Here is a 16,198-nt window from a genome sequence, read left to right as displayed (position 1 = left end):
TCTATTGGAGTTAAAATGTTTCATTAATGGTGGAACTGAGTAACAGGGGCCCTCGGCGAAGGGGGGGGGCACAAAGATTTATTGATATATATTGTGGTGTTGTGAGGGGCCTAACCCTTGGTTCTGTGACCGGGGCCCAACATTTGGTGCTACGCCCCTGTTACAGACTAATCAGAACATAATGAACATGGCAAATCTGAGATGTAGGATGACTGGTATGTATGACTTACAACAAGCAGAAGTAAGACAAACAAGTAATCGAAGAAGCTGAAAAAGAGAAAAAGAAAGCTGAAAAACAGAAGAGAACAATTACTTTATAAATCTTAAAAAGGATCATGTATAAATTGTATGATAGGCCTAACACCTGAAAATAAACTAATAAGCTATGAGTTCACATTAAGAATCAGAACGTTTATTTATGAGTGAACTATCCCTTTTTAGTCACAGTTTCCATTTTAATTAATGCTATTATAATTGTATATTTTTTTTACTAATATACGTTTTTTTCTTTTTTGATGTGTACTGGCCTACAGTGACCTAACTTTGTTTTTAAAAAGTGTGTGTGTGTGTGTGATTTTCTGCAAAAAAAAAGACTATTTGGGAGAAATGTTTTCAGAAGCTTAGAATAAAATAAAAATAAACATTTTAATCTAACGCATACCTATAACTAGTAAAACCAAAGAAATGTACAACTTCAGTGTTCTAGAACTGCAGTGTTCTCTTAATTTTTTCTTTTAATTTTTAAAAAATTTAATTTAAAAATTTTAATTTAAAAATTTAAATATCTCATGTAAGTTTAAAAATAAAATATACAACATGCATTACTAACAACGCATTTAGGAGCAGCTAAGTAATATTACTTACCTTGAAATAAAAACTGAGGCGGCAGAGGAAGACAATCCAAAATCTAGTAAAACAAAGAAATGAAAAAAATATATTAATCAAACCTGATAACAGTCCTTATGTTTCATGTTACAGGTATGCTGCATTATGCCAATAAATAATGAAAACTTATCTGATAGTTAGTCAAAACATTGTGTACTTACAAAGACAAATAACTGACTGTGTCTGAGCTCTTAAAAGAACTTTTGGGGTGTATCGGGCTGCTGTGGACACATGCAAAAAAAAAAGGAAAAAAAAGAGAAAAACAATAAACAAGGCTGAATACGAGAGTGATATAGGAGTTAAAATGTTTCATTAATGGTTACAGAGTGGGCGTCAGACAGGGTTAATAGTGGAACTAAGGGGGGAGGGGGGAAGGGGGAGGGGGGAGAGGGAAGGGGGAAAGGGGGGAGAGGGAAGGGGGAGGGGAAGGGGGAAAGGGGGGAAGGGGAAGGGGGAGAGGGAAGGGGGGAAGGGGAAGGGGGAGAGGGAAGGGGGAAAGGGGGGAAGGGGGAGAGGGAAGGGGGAGGGGAGGGGGGAGAGGGAAGGGGGAGAGGGAAGGGGGAGGGGAGGGGGGAGGGGAGAGGGAAGGGGGAGGGGAAGGGGGAAAGGGGGAGGGGGAAGGGGGAAAGGGGGAGGGGAAGGGGGGAAAGGGGGGGGGGAAGGGGGGAAAGGGGGGGGGGGAAGGGGGAGGGGAAGGGGGGAAAGGGGGAGGGGAAGGGGGGAAAGGGGAGGGGGAGGGGGGCTCAAAGATATATTGATATATATATATATATTGTGGTGTTGTGAGGGGTCTAACCCTTGGTTCTGTGACCAGGGCCCAACATTTTGGTGCTATGCTCCTGTTACAGACTAATCAGATCGTAATGAAAAAAAGCAAATGGCAAATCTGAAATTTAGGATGACTGGTATGTTTGACTTACAACAAGCAGATGGTAATCGAAGGTAATTGAAGAAGCTGAAAAAGAGAGAAGTGAACAATTGTTTTATAAATCATAAAACGGCTCAAATGTATAAATGTAAAATAAGAAAAAAATAAGCTATGAGTTCACATTAAGAATCAGAATTTTTATTTATGGGTGAACTATTCTTTTTTTAGTCACAGTTTCCATTTTAATTAATGTTATTATAATTGTATATATATTTTTTAGTAATAGTTTTTTCTCCCTTATTTTAATGTGTAGCTGCTACTAGCCTACAGTGGCAACTTTGTTTTAAAAAGTGGGTGGGACGGGTGCGCGTGCGTGCGTGTGTGTGTAAAAAACATCAGATTTCAGCGTTAGATCGCTGCTAATAGCCTATTCAACAAACGAACTAAATTAATTATCCGCTAGTTAACTGAACCCAACCCGTCCCACCCCCCAAATTAAGCCTATGCGTAATTTAATGTTACTTTGTTTTTCCCAGTATTTATTTTAGAGCAGAGTTGGCGTTTGGCTCCAACCCTGATACAACTCTTTAAGTATAAGAGTCCCTGATTGTGACTCTTGGAAACCCTAGCTTACTACTACTAATAATAGGCCTACTGTTCGTCCAAAGTGACGTTATCATGGCAAACATGACTCTATCAAAAGAGCGCGTCTCTCAACCAGAGCGCCTTTGCCGCTTAGCGCAAATGACGTCATAGACCTAACGGTATTTAACGGCAGATTGTATAGGAAAAGACGGAAAGACGCTTGTAAGATGTGGACGTGGTACATTTACTAGTAAAATACAGTCCATTAACTTTTCCATATCTTAATATGTTCCTTGATATTCACTTTTATGAGAGAACTTATTTTTAGTGGTAAAAATAGCTGAGAAAACCAATCAGGCTCACTCCCTTAGTAGGCCACGGCTCACACACTAACGTTACGTGTCCTAGTAATTGTATTATTACTCTGGTTATATTGTTAATTGTTATATTTGTGGTCTTATATTTGATATTTTCAGTTGTAAATGTAATTTAAATCATTTGGTTACATTAACTTTTGGAATAACGTTACTCACATATATGTGTAGTCATCCAGAAGGGAGCAATGCGCGCGATAAGGATTAGTCACTGTGACAGCAGCTTATATACCCTCGGCCAGATTCGCGGGCTTAACACGCGAGCAAAAAATCAAAGTTTAAATATTTTCTTATTTTTTTAAAATGTAATGTATACATATATTCCTACCTTTTGTTATACTACTCTGACATTAAATTACACATTAAATAATTTACACACTTCTATGGGGTTTACTGATGGAGTGTTTTTTTTCCTGCCTCTTCTGGCTGCATAAACTGTCCCTCCCTCTTTTTTTTATCATAATGAAAACTGTGGGAATGCAGTAATCCCCTAGTTTACATTAATAATAAACAGTTTAAAATAAAGAATAAGGCCATCTATGTTATTACATGAGCTCTGATTGAGATTCACAAAGGTAGAAGTGAGTGTTAATTTTCATGATTTATTGTATGGTTTAATTAATCTGTTTTGCCTCTTACTTGCAATTTGCAAGTTAATGAATTATTTATTTTAGGGTTAGTAGGGAGGTGGGTGCCATTTATTTTGACTTTGACTTTTTCTCCTGTTTATGTTAGCAAGGGATGTCGCTGTACTCGTTTTCTTTTCTTTTAGTTTAAGTAGTTTGATTAATAAGGAGTTAAATTGATTGTTTATTGTTTTGGCAATACCCCCTTCTGAATCTGATACCCCCTTTTTTCTTTTGTTTGATTTGTAAATAAAAACGACTTTCTTTAATTAGATAATTTTGTGTTTATTGTGAAACATTTCTGGGTCTGGAGTCTGGAGATGGTGTGGCTTCATGCTGCTGCACATTCATTTCATCCATTTTCTTTTGCTGTTGCTTTCCTCCCCTAGACCAATCAGGAAAACGTAACAATAGTTAGAACTTACTAAACTAAAGTTTTCTTCTATAAGAGTGAGGTAAATTGAAGACCTACCAGGACAAGTGGTGCTGGGACTGGTGCCGAAGTTATGGCTGTAATGAAACAATTTAAGGCAAGGTGCAGCACACTTTTTAAAAAGAAAAATAATTTTTAGCACTGTGTTTTGTTGTATGCACAGATTTTGAGGGTCACTTATAGAAAGATGTTTTCTTGGTTTTGTTTTGTGGCATTTTTAATTTAATAACATACATTTCAACATATAACGCACATTTGCAACCCTTGTAAATGTTTTATTTTGCTGTAGATTAGGTGATCAACCCATCAATCATCATTAATTGTTGGGTCATCATCAATCATTTTGACACATGCCAGAGTATATATAGTCTCCACTTCCTCTAAAATGACATTAATCTCCTCTTTTTGAAATATATATATATATATTTTTTTCTGCTATTTTGCTGGTGTCACTACCCTATATGTTTGTGCTTTTATAGATTATTGGCCTCGTCGAGAAAATGCACATTAGATGAAAACAATTAGGCTACAAGCCTGTGCTACAATTTTGCTTGTACAAATACACGCGTGTACATTTACGATCCAAGGTGACATTTCAGCACTTTACAAACGGACAGCGACTCGCTAGGGAGGGGTGCTTCAGCACCCCCAAGAAAGACCAAAGCACACTGATAGCTCCCCCAAAAATAATTTCTGGAAGCAATTATATTCAGACTGTATTCTATGGAAGCCCTGAACAAAATTATTTTCGGCATCATAAGTCGTTATTTCGACATAATGTCTAGTTATTTCGACATCATATCTCGTTATTTCGACATCACAACTGCTGGGACATTCCAGTCTGCAAGCCAAGTGTTCTTATAATGGTTTTCTATGGGAGGAAAATGGTTAATGTGTAGGAATGCGTCGCGTTCATATTCTGGGCTCATCTGATTTTTTGTACATATATGTATAGTCTAAATGTTTAGTTTTAAAAACAATTATAAAAAGCTGGTTATGTCTATTTTGATGTTTCTGCGCAAGTTCAGCAGACATTGTTCGGGTTTGTTCCGATCAGAGCATGTGAGCGGAGAGCGCATTTCTGAATATTCCGCTCTGCTCGCTCATTCCGCAGGGTCGCTCGCTCAACCTAGAATGGCCTGCTGGTTCGAACTTCGAAGATATGTCCCCTATATGGAAGCTTGTTTCCGCCATAGAATAAAACATTTTAAAAGATAATTGCGACTTTTTATCTCACAATTGCGAGTTTACTCTGAGAAATAAAGTCAGAATTGTGAGATATTAAATCAGAATTTCGTGAAATAAAGTCGCAATTGCGTGAAATAAAGCCGCGATTGCGTGTTATAAAGTCAGAATTGCGTGAAATAAAGTCGCAATTGCTTCTTTTTTTATTTTACCCCAGAATAGTTTATATCTCACAATTAAATTCTGACTTTGTAACACGCAATTGCGACTTTATATCATGCAATTTGCCTTTATATCTCCCAATTGCGTATTATAAAGTCAGAATTGCGAGATATAAACATGCAATTCTGTAAAAAAAAAAGTCAGAATTTCAAGCTATAGCCTATTTCTCGCACTTTATATCACGGAATTTTGACTTAATAACATACAATTGCGACTTTAGGCCTATCACGCAATTCTGACTATAGCTAACCTGCAATTGTGACTTTATATCACGTAATTCTGAAATAAAAAGTCAGAATTGTGAGATTAAAAAATCGCAATTACATTTTTTAATTTTCACTCTGTGGCGGAAACATGCTCCAGTTGTCGTGCAATTCAAGTGATCGTGCCGGCGCCTTATTACATCTGCTATATATTTGCTTCTTATTTATTAAATACAGGCAATTGGTTGATAAAACATTGATCAAAATTAAGATACAATTTATACAAAACGAAAAAAAAAAACGAAAAAAAAAGTCTTTCTACAAAACAAAACTCAAGTGGTCAAAATGTTTTACCCACTCCATGTCTCCAGAAATATTGCAGCTTCAGCGCTTATCATTAGCTTGTGAAAGTGTGAAAATAATTTCCAGTAAAAGACAATGTTGCAACAGTCTTTTTAGGTATCTAAACGCGCACGTACAGTCTCTGAGTCATCGCTGCAACCAGGAGATGAAGGAGAGCTGAGATCCACATCACCTAGCACATCTTCGTCTCTGCCCCAGGATGCTACGACTATCGCAGCTAGCGCGACCAGCGCCGTTGAGGGCGCCAGCGCCTCTGCCTATCCCATGAGTCCTAATAAATGCAATTTCAACTATTTCTGAAGTGCTTATTTTATAAAGAACACCGCTTTTTCTTTTATCGGGAAACGCAGCCCAGGTATGATGCGTAATGGAGATTCCAAAAGCACTCTTCTTTGGTCAGAACCAAGGAGAGCGATCGCGGATAGGTCCGTCCTGACTCCATATGCACCGAAACTTTTTAACAATGCAACAAAATATTTAAAGAGCATCAAGCTATTAAAATCTATATTATATTAAATATTAATATATATATACTATATTATATCTATATTAAATCTATATTATGTATAGCCTACGTACAGATATATTAGTCAGTAATTTTTATTAGGTTAAACAGTGATTGGATAACGTTTTTAATTTAAGGCCCACCCACAATTGGTCTGGCCCATCCAAACCTGGAATCCTGGCGCCGTGCCTCTGCTACTCTCTGATTATGTTATCCATTATGTGCATTTTTCTATCTAGGCGCGTTCACTACGGAGATGGAGAATGAAGATTTTCAACTTCATATTTTGCAGCTGACACAGAAAACACTAGTTTATTAATAAAAATAAAATGCAATAAAAATCAATGCATATCCGTGTCACCGGATATACAAATACACATCTTGCTTGTTGCACGCACACATATTATGTTGAAATAACAAGATATTATGTTGAAATAACACTTCATAATACATAAGAATATTTGATTGAATGCTGAATGTTGTGCTTGTTCAATTTAAATTAAAACCTGAATTTAGATAATTAAAATAATTGAATATTATATATTGGGTGGGCAAGTTTTCCTCATTTATTAAGTAGCCTATTTATACATAATTGCGCAGCTCCCCTGTCAATGATCTAGCACCCCCTTTAGCACCTGCGTTAATAATTCTCTGGCGCCGCCCTAAGAGCGTTTTTTTGTTTTAGCTACCAAATCAGACGGACCAAACAAAGTCATTTTTTCAAAGTCTATGTTTTGGGCTAAATTTGGACCAAATCAGACGGACCAAACAAAGACCAATTTTCAACGTCTATGTTTGGGCTAAATTTGGACCAAATCAGACGGACCAAACAAAGACCAATTTTCAACGTCTATGTTTGGGCTAAATTTGGACCAAATCAGACGGACCAAATAAAGACCAATTTTCAACGTCTATGTTTGGGCTAAATTTGGACCAAATCAGACGGACCAAACAAAGACCACTTTTCAACGTCTTTTTTTGGGCCAAATGAAGGCTATGACGGGCCGACCTGATTTAGCCCAAAAAACAACGTCTTAATGACGTCCGGTGCTGGGTGGGTGTGGTTTAGCAAAAACTTTACTAAATATTTCACACTGTTAAACCATTGAATAAATGTACCAAATTGCTACTGTTTTCTTATTGTTCCCATATAAATTAACTCACAATACATCTTACTCTACTTTTCAGGATACAAAGACAATTATGACATTCAGGTCAACAGAGACACGACTGTGGACGTAGCAAGTCAACTGGACTTCAGCTACAGACCACCTCAGGACACTCAGATAAACGTAGCTGAAATAAACAACATGCCAAAGAACCAATCAGTAAGTATAGCTAATGTAAATAAAGTTTTGATATAGCGATTTAAAATTAAAGGGGTCATGAACAGGATTTTATTATTTTATGTCTCCTAAGGAGCCCTTATAATGTTACTATGATTTTTACATCAAAAATCGTCATCATTTAGAATTAAAATGCATTATTTCAACCTTGATTTTAACCTCTGATTTGAGAGGACGTGTTTGTGTGAGACTTCATAAACGCCCATTGATGTGATTACCTGATATATTTGCATATGCAATAGCTATTAGGCCTACATGTGCACCTCTCTCAAACTTTAACTACGTTTTTACTATCGAGATTAATAAATCGTGAAAAATTGAGCAGATGACAGACAATCTGTGGGTGAATGCGGTGATTTGATAATTGCAACCAATTTATGCACTATCACGAATGCTTTCGTCAAATAATGCAAACACGATGTAAATACAGTAAGAGGTATGCAGTGTAACAGCGTCATTTATTTAATTTCAAGTTTTGACAAGTGTCCAGATATACTCGCGCTGTATGATTGAGAGCTTGACTTCTTTGATGCTTTTTGTATAAATAATTTAATAACAGTTTAAATACGATTATTTTCATCCTACAAATAGGAACGACGTGAAGTTGATCGTTTAGTCACTGGCTTGATTTACTGATGCATAAACAGTAGGCTATATCGAACGATTTTGAGAGAAAAATAATCTGCATTACCTTGAATAATTATAGCCTACATCAGAAATCACTGATGATAGATCAGGCATTAGAATAAACATGAGTAAGCCTACTTACATGTTTGCGGCGTTGCTGGCAGATCTATATTGTAAAAGTCTGTTTGCAAAGCCCGAGACAAAATTGACCAAATAATCCACAGTGAAATGCACTGAATACAAACAAATACCGGTAATGTAATCCACCCCCACCCCACCCCACCCCACCCCACCCCACTATACCCCACTCCACTATCCTAGCATTAGGATCGTTTGAAAGGTAATGGTATATCCTGTGTCGATCTTTTATCACCTCGTATTTAGCTATCGCATGTAATGCGCGATCGGTGGGCGGGGCTAAACGGGCAGTGCTGAAGTAGGCGTTGATCTTCTGCGGAGGCGGACTTTGATACCCTTTGACGTCATAGATCCACACTTTGAAAAACCTGTCGATCGCTGTGCCTGATGTCAAAAAAAAGCTTTTATTAGACTAACAAGGACGTTTTCAGTTCTAAAACTTACAGGATATTAATAAAGTATAATGACCTCTTAAATATCAAAAGTTCAGATTTCTCAGTTCAGCTCACCCGTTTAAGCTTATTAAATGATCCATGTTACTAAAAAATTATAAAACTATACATTTATTGCTGTATACAATAAATGTATTCTAGTATTATTATGTAATGTTTATAAACTAAAACTTTCAAACCCAGTTTCACAAACAGGGCTTAGATTAAGCACAGATTATGCCTTAGTTTAGACACCAAATACATTTAAATATTTTTTATAAATGTCTTAACATTACTGGTGTGCATCTTGACAAAACAATAACAATAACTTAAATATGACATCAAGTTGCTTTCAGTTAAAACCGCTCAAATCCGTTTTTAGTATGGGAAAAGATTTAAGCCTTACCTGTCAGATCGCTGGTCAATATCATGAAAATATACTACAAGTAATAATAGTAATACAGCACAACAATACACTAATATAGGCATTACAATTCTTTTTACCATTAAAAAATACTATTAAAAGAGGACCAAAAAATTAAGTCTCTTAGCAGTACAAATCTTTAAAAATTATTTTATGGATCACAAATAAATGTATTTTTGAATCAAATCTGACATTCACATCCATACATTTAAAGTCTATTCACCTAAGTTTCTATTAATACAACTTTTGCAAAAACATGAAGATTTTTTTTTAGGCATAAAAAAAGGGGTATTCGAATATTTGGGCTCATAAAAAAATATATATAAATATACGTTTAGGCCCATTTAAATGAACTAACAAAAAATAGGCCATTTTATTTTTTTCTATCCATCAAGTTGTTCTGAACAACTTTACGATTAGGCAATATTTACAACTAAATTAGGTTATACTTTAGGCTTATCTTTTAGGTGAAAACGTTAAACTAAATACAATAAAGAACAAAAGCATTTAACCTCAAGCAACTGAACAGGGTAAACTTTGATAAAGTAGACTACACCGAGTCAATACTATAACTGGTGCAAAGCTGCGCTTACCTAGAAGTCGTGAATGCAGTGTTGGACAGTTGTCTTTCTTCAGTCGACTAACTGCGATTTAGATTTCATGGGCTTTCTCAATGTGGTGGTACTATTGTGATAACTCACTTTCATTTAATTACAGATTGAATATTCGTGCAGTCCCCTACTTTCTTCTCACACAAGTATGATTGATCTTCAGTTTTTGTAGACTGCTCAATTTACATGCGAATAAAATCCTAAATTACATCTGCCAATCATATAAAGCGATTGTTGCACAGAAGAAAATGTAGTTTAATCCACAAGATTCATATACATTGAACAATCCCTTTATCATTATTTTAAGGCAATGCCTTAAATCCATTTATAAACATTTTTGGTTATACTAATTGAACTGATGCATAATCCTGGCTTAGTCTTAATCTCTTTTAAACTAAAAACTTCATATTTAAATATAACTACTATGATGCTTTAAATTACAATTAATCAAAAGTTTACATACACTTTGAAGAATCTCAAAATTGTACAATAACATGAGGTTTAAAACAACATGGTAAAGTTCAACTTCACTTTATTTATATAGCACAATAGGCTGACCAAAGTGCTTTACAGAGCAACTAGATAAAAAAGAAATTACTGGCATAACACAATGCAAACAGCAGCTAAATGTTAAAATTTAAAACGAGCTTAAAACATTTTTAAAATTAAAAAGCAAAAACATAAGTTTTGCTCGTATATATATATAAAAAAAATATTAGCATGAGCTATTAGCTTTGCTTAATTGTTAATTTAAAACATGAGCTTAAAACAATAAAAAATAAAAAAAAGTTAACATGAGCTTTGCTATAAAATAATAAAACATGAACCATTTATTCTTCTTTACAGGTTTCGAAGCTCATGGCAACGGTTTCCAGACTGAACAAGGCAAGCAGCATGATAGACGTTTGGGACTCCCAAAGCGAGGTCAAGACCTGCCAAATCGCAGACCAGACTGGGACAATTCAACTGTCCTTGTGGGACAATCAAATAGTAAAAAAAGTAGACTTGGGTAAAACATATGTTTTTACTAATTTGGCAACAAGGTTTTACAATGGGAAAATCACATTAACAACCTCCCGCACCACCTCCATCACACGAAGCAGTACATCAATAACTTTGCCCAACACAGACACCGACGACGACCTAGAAATTGAAACAAACACACTGACAGAACCAGTAGAAGGCAGCACAATAACCATTAAAAAACTGTGTCCCAAGTGTCACAGTGCACAGCCATCAATAAACATAAAAGACACATTCCACAGGTGCAACACCTGCAAAATTCTTAGGAAACAATCGAGTTACATTACAAAATGTCATGGAACATTAATATTTAAAATTGGAGAGGATGAGCTGACACTGGCCATCCCAAATTCGGTCTTGACCAAATTTGTTAAAAAAAGAAAAAGAGCTGGAATATATTGATGCACAGGACATCGAAGAATATGTTCTTACCTGTGGGCCTGTGACTGTAAAGTACACCAAAGAAAACCAAGTGATTGAAATAAATAAAGCACTGTGTGATTCTGAACTCACCTCAGATGAGCTGCTTGAGCAAGAACTTTGATTGCATGCATCTGTGATTGATCAATCAAACCCAGGTGATAAAAGTCCTGCTGCACCTGAAAACGAGATAGAGCCAGAGCCAACACAATCCTCCAAACACTCGAAGTAACCATGCATACCATATTGAAGGGGGAGTTCACACAGCTATTCTCCTTACACAACAAAAACAAACAAAGTCTTAATCATAATGGGTTTTTTTTCTTTAATAATTACAATTCGAATAGTTTGCTTATTTTATTGTAAAATTAAAACCCTATTTTTCCCCCTTTCAAATCAGTTGTTTGTAATTGTTAAGCTTTCTTATATAGGCACATTTATTGCTACTGTAAAACAAAAAACCCATTTACCATGTTAATGTAAAAAGTTTTTGGTTCAGTCACTAATTGTTACACTTTGATTCAGTGTTAAAGGTACATACATTTTTGTTCAGTCACTGTTAAACTTTGATTTATGCTGTTATTGTAACTTCTCTTTAAATATTGTTCAATTTCTTATTTTACCCTGCAATAAAGCAATTTTTTATTCAAATTCTGAAACTGTAAGACCTCTTAAGATCATACATGTTCTTTCCGGTTCAAAAAGTGTCTTATTCTGAATAAAACAGATGAAAACTTAAACAGCAATATTCAAAGTAACACTTTTCCTTCAAAAACTTTGTCTACACAACTGTTTACTTTAGTAAATAAAATAAAAATCTCAATTTTAACTAAAGCCAAATATTTAAATGACCATTTCACATTGTATAGTGTTAAATTCTCCATCCAAGAGGTTACTTTCCCATGAAAGAATTATTATCCAGACAAGTAGGTGGCGATGTGCAATACACTAACGCAACAAAACACCACCACCTCATACAGAAGAATTAACCTGACATGACGAAGGACAATAAATTCAAGACACAGATACAGGTATTTACTCTAAACACAACAGATAACTAATACTTTACATGCAATGATCTTCAGCACATAGACAGAAAATTTGTACTTACAACATGCAGTAGATAGCGCGACAGACCTGATCTTACTGCAGACGCATGTATCTACAGAGACCAAACGGTAAATACTGGGAAGAGTCAGGTTATAATGAAACGATAATTACAGACAGGTGATCTTAATTACAGATTAGAAGAGCACTATGTGCGGTCACGTGCGCTTTCATATGCTTGTGTGCTTCAACTTGTTTTGACGATACATTTCAAAACCAGGGGCCTGTACCATGATGTTAGTTGAACAAACTCAGGGTTACAGGATTAGTTTAGAGTTGACAAAACCAAAACAATCCAAACAGGCTTTGTTGGTACCATGATGCTGATCATCAACTTTCTCTGTCAACTCAGGCTTTGATCCTGAGTTTAGGAGTTTAAGTTTGACATCAGTAGCAAACGGCCAATCACATGTTGAGAAAGAGTGAAACTGAGATTAATTTCTCGCGAGAGAAGCAGCGCAATTCACTTATTAAATAAAAGTATTAAAATAGTAAGACTTTAAACAAATTTACACAGCAAGAAGAAAACAGCTGTCTATGAGAGAGGACAACTAAAAGAAAAAGTCTCGCTACTGTATATCAGTGCAAGTAAAAGTTGTGAAGTTATTTTATACAGCTGATAAAGGTATAGAGAGAATTGAACATTTAAGTTCACATGAAGTTATTTTATAGCTTCATCTATTGATGCTAAAGTGTATTTATATTACCTTTATATATTTATTCATTTAAACTGCGTAATAATAATTGATGAACTAAAATTGTACATCTGTGATTGATTAAGGGTATAATAATTACATAGGCCTAAATAATATCTAAATCATACAAATTTAATATTCTAAATAAGCATCACTAAAAACTAGACGATTTTGTCTTTAAAAATCATTTGCTATGTAGTGACCTTTAATTTAGAGTAGAAACAGGTGGAGTTACTTTATCGCATCAGGCATGTGTCACTTTGCTCACAGCTGATTGGTCCAAGTTCAGTTTGCAACCTCTTACCTAGAACATAACCTGCCCCGGACCAGGTTAGCTGTGGAGTTACTATGGCGATGAACACTGCTAAAAGACAAACCACTTTCATGGTCCCTAAAACCCAGGGTTGACGCAAACTAAACTGAAACATAGCTGGCTAGCTACCTAAACCGGCTTCATGGTATAGGCCCCAAATGTCCTCACTTATATTGTTAAAAACTATGACAACCAACTAATGGACACATTCATCACTAGGCTTATAAATCAGCAAAAACGATTATTTATTTGTACAATGTTTATGATAAGTTTATTTAAAAATATATTTTAATATTTTTATCAGCTTTTAGCATTAGCTAACAAACAAATGCTTAAAGCTATTGTTTTAACTGTTGGATAACAAGTAGTTCAAAATAAAACTGAGCCAATAAATGATCTTCTACTGCCCTCTGCTGGCCATTCTACTTATTACTAGTCTCTTCACATGTGCTTTTGCACTCATATCTACAGACTATAAAATCACTCAAAGGTGGAAAGAGTAATAAAATATTCTAGTCAAGTAAAAGTACTACTACTTCAATGAAATTTTACTTAAGTACAAGTAAAAGTACCGGTATAAAAATCTACTCAAGTAAAAGTAAAAAGTAGCTCATTTAAAATTTACTCAGAGTAAAAGTTACTGAGTTACTTTTTTAACAGCGGGGGTGGGGGACTCTCCCAGGTAGGCTTGTAATGGTATGAAATTTTCACAGTATGGTAACGTCTCAGAAAATATCACGGTTTAAAGTATTAATCAATTATTAAATAAATAAACTGTATTATTAAATTATGGGTATTATTATTATTATCATCAGTTAAAATGACAGTTAAATTAATGAAAACAGGATTTTTTTTGGTTGAACAAATGCTTTTATAACAAACTTGAAACCATTTGTTTGTTTTGTTTATTAAAATGTCAATAAAACGTGTAATCAATTAAATTCGATAATTGATAATGAATTAGATTAACAACTTATTTTTAACATTAATAATTTATTAAAATGTTTAAGAATAATATTGTCCTATGAAATGTTTTTTATTCAAAAAGTTAATGTTTCTTTTTATGATTTATTCCAAATATACTATCAAAAACGGTGGTAATCAAATATAAATTTAAACTTGTGTCCTTTTATTTTATGGGAAAGCGCTGCAAAAACAGATTTACTAAATTAAACCATGGACAAAAAATATATTCCTTTAAATAATGTTTAAATAAAATGTATTATTATTGTTGTTATTATTATTATTTTGAGAAGTAGGCTAAGTTCTATTGTATGCCTATAATACTAATATATTTCTGTCCTAATTTCTCCTAGTAAAACCGAACTTTTATTTTGACGGGTTATAGTGAAGACCAAAAGTGTAAAAAAAAGTGTTTCAAAGTGTATTTGACAATGGTTTTTCTCAAATAAAATGATGAAAATGCTCATTAGGCGTTCTCTCAGAGCAGCTCTTGAAATGTTCATGTATTCATATCCTCAAATTGTTTGTGAGACGCTGAAAACACCATGAACGTCACGAGTACTTCAGTATGTAGTAGACAAACGCAGCTCAGCAGAACAAATAGGGTTATATATTTACATGCAGTATTTTTGTGCTTAGCTTAAATATTCACAGACCATGTCGCGATTGGATTTATTGCACAGTTTTACTTTCCACGTATTCATCCATCCATTATTTTGCATGTTTTACGTGACATATGCGTTATGTGAATAATTCCATTTTCATGACTGGATTCCGGGATTCCCTCTGCATCCCAAATCGGGACATACCTTTATCTGCAGGAGAGATGGTGTCCTATATCCTCCTTTTGCAGCCACTTTGCGTCCACATTTTTTGCAAATTGGATATCTATCCTCGAGGACAACCACGTTTTTTTTCTACAAAGTATTTTCATTCGCTTGACGCTTCGGTTTCAGCTTCAGCTGGTTCTGCATCACCATTTTTGCGCGTTTGTTCTCCCGCCCTTCAATCAATGCAGTAGTTTCCAGGGTGTGTTTTTTTTCTTCTTGTATTATTATTTTTTACTCAGTAACGGATATGATTTCAAATGTAGCGAAGTACAATACTTCAAAGAAAACGAACTTAAAAGTCAAAGTACAGATTTAAAAACTACTTTAAAAAAGTAGAAGTACACAAAAAAACTACTCAATTACTTAACGCGAGAAAATGTAATTCGTTACTTTCCACCTCTGAAATCACTTATATAACAATTACTATTATAACACAATCATATTTTGTCAGAGTGTATCACTTCATTTGTACTGACACTTCACATCAATGCTAAACTATGGTAAATCATGCTAGATGCATGGTAAATCATACCAGAGCGTGGTAAATCATGGTAAACTATGGTAAATCATGCTAGAACAGGGTAAATCATGTAAAGCATACTAGAACATGGAATATCATGGTAAAACTATGGTAAATCATGCTAGATTCATGGTAAATCATACTAGAACATGGTAAATCATGGTAAAACTATGGTAAAGCATGGTAAAACTATGGTAAATCATGGTAAAACTATGGTAAATCATGCTAGAATCATGGTAAATGGTTTTCCATCTTTTATGTCAGTGGTTACATGCTTGCTAAATGTCTTTAATGCTTATGTGCTAAAAGGGCTTAACTGCTTGAACACCGCTAAATGCTGCTTGCAGCTTTAATTATTATTATTATTCTCCTCTAAAAACGCATCGTGCAGCCCAAACCGTAAGTGCTGGAGAGTTGAAACTTTGTCAGATGGTAGTACAAAAATCGAGGAGAGGTTATCAAATTATGAGCCCGATTGGCCCATAGGTGGCGCTATAGCAA

General features: G+C 34.9%; 1 long non-coding RNA gene across 1 annotated transcript; it reads right to left on the bottom strand.

Moving 5' to 3' along the window:
* Window positions 1-30: 30 nt before the first annotated feature.
* LOC143725506 (uncharacterized) lies at window positions 31-3,448 on the bottom strand. Its single transcript, XR_013198238.1, has 4 exons — window positions 1,806-3,448; window positions 1,047-1,106; window positions 865-907; window positions 31-267 (listed from the first exon to the last, which is right to left on the bottom strand). It is a non-coding gene; the product is annotated as an uncharacterized LOC143725506 (long non-coding RNA).
* Between the last annotated feature and the right edge of the window lie 12,750 nt (window positions 3,449-16,198).

This window comes from Siphateles boraxobius, unplaced genomic scaffold (assembly GCF_051911475.1).
Source record: "Siphateles boraxobius isolate OS27281-9 unplaced genomic scaffold, OSU_SipBor_1 77, whole genome shotgun sequence".
Taxonomy (NCBI): domain Eukaryota; kingdom Metazoa; phylum Chordata; class Actinopteri; order Cypriniformes; family Leuciscidae; genus Siphateles; species Siphateles boraxobius.
Note: the sequence above shows the minus strand (reverse complement) of the source record. Positions and strands in the feature narration are given on the sequence as shown.